At 28.4% G+C, this 1819-nt stretch overlaps 1 protein-coding gene across 1 annotated transcript in view; it reads left to right on the top strand.

Annotated features, from left to right (window-relative positions):
- Positions 1–1819, top strand: part of LOC139426441 (uncharacterized) — a 19595-nt gene that overhangs the window by 1109 nt on the left and 16667 nt on the right. The window lies entirely within an intron of this gene.

Below are 1819 nucleotides of genomic sequence, written 5' to 3'. Positions count from 1 at the left end.
CAGCTTATTAATAATATAAAGCATGCAACCGCATTTGAAAAATAGATCCTTACAGGCTATGTTATTTAAATTTCTATCTAATTTAATTTCATTAAATACTACTTTTTGAAAAAACCCGCTTTAAGTTTTTAATCGTAATATAAAATTACCGATTCAAGTTTCTTCAACTTTATAAATATTAAAAACTTAATCATATAAAGCATGCAAATCTATTTGACAAACTTACGCTACAAAATAAAATACATAAAATTAAACGTGAATCAATAAGTTTTAATATTTTTTTTTTTAATAAAACCCACTTTGCATCCCAAGTGGGTTTTTTCAAGGTGGGCCCACTTGTTGAACCCTGATAGAAAGTGCAAAGTAATTGGAAAAAAACAAATTTTTATTCCGCGAATACTGACAAATATACAATTTAAAAATAAAATAATACAAAGAAATTAATTCAGTCAGCATATTGTTTAGGTATGAGTAAGTTTTCAGAAAAGTTTCTTTTTATAACGCAATTTTTTCCTTTGTAAAAAAATATTCAAAATCACTGAATTCAGTACCAACTCTAGAATAATTGCTGGTATAATCTTATCGGAACTATAGAAAGAGCAAAGTAATTGAAAAAAAAACTATATTTGAATTCGGCGAATACTAACAAGTATACAGTTGCGTACGAAAAAGATTAAATGCAATTCATAAAATTTGTTTATCATTTAAAGTAATGTCAAAATATAAAACAAAACTACTTTTATGTACCTGCAAAATTTACTTCAGATTGGCGAATTTGGCGTAGAAAATCATACTTTTAATTCACGGTTAAAAACATAACACATTTATAACATAAACTTCTTTAATGGATAGAAACAGATTTATACTTCTTATAAAATAACTTTAAAATCAATACTCAATTAAAAACTCACCTGAATTAATATATAACAAATTAGATACGCTGCTTCGTTACATAAACTCTGTCGCCATATTGTTTTGACTTGTGCTATCCCATAACCCCATGCGGTTGCTGCCACCTGATTGGTTGAATTGTGAAGTTGCTTCAACACTTTCGAAGAGATGTGAAAGAGTTGAACAGCAGTTGATCCAACTCGGATAAGTATAGCACACCTATGTTTTCGGACGGGGTTGTCTTCAAAGTTGAAGTTGGGGTTGAGTTGAAGTTGGAATTGAATGAATTTTCGCTATGTGTGATATGGCCTTAAGAACGCGCTATAAAACAAAATCCTCTGTTTACGCTTTTACCTCAATTTGCGCTTCTAATTCCATATTTTGTGATCTGACAATAATAGTAAGAAAGTATTTTAAATCATTGAAAATTTTCCCGTCCATGTAAGTTCATTTGAATTTGCTACTCGCTTTAAAGATTTCGTTTTATGCTTTGTTCTGTTCTTCCTTACATTTTATTTTCTGTTTTTTACGTGATATTTGTAATTTAATGTCTTATTTTCTATTTTGCTTCAAAAATTTTATGATATATTTTGCTTTGGCTATGTTGATACAATATTAGAAAGCACTCTTTTTTTGCGGATGTAATCGGGTGAGCTGATGAAGATATTATATTTTTTACTTTTTTTTCCTGGATTTTTATTGATTTTTTTAAAATAATTTTTTCAAGTGATTTCTTTTACTCTTTTTTCATTATTCTGTATATATATAGGAGAATAACTACTTTTAGTGCAGCAAGGGGAGGCTGCTCTGAATACTGATTCCACAGGATCTATACATCTAAATATCCTGCAAATTTAATCACTTGTTCTTCAAACTATAATGTATGTTTCCAATGAATATCATTCTGATATTTGCATATTTTATATAT

This window comes from Parasteatoda tepidariorum, chromosome 9 (genome assembly GCF_043381705.1).
Source record: "Parasteatoda tepidariorum isolate YZ-2023 chromosome 9, CAS_Ptep_4.0, whole genome shotgun sequence".
Classification (NCBI taxonomy): Eukaryota; Metazoa; Arthropoda; class Arachnida; order Araneae; family Theridiidae; genus Parasteatoda; species Parasteatoda tepidariorum.
This window is presented reverse-complemented; position numbering and strand designations above follow the sequence as displayed.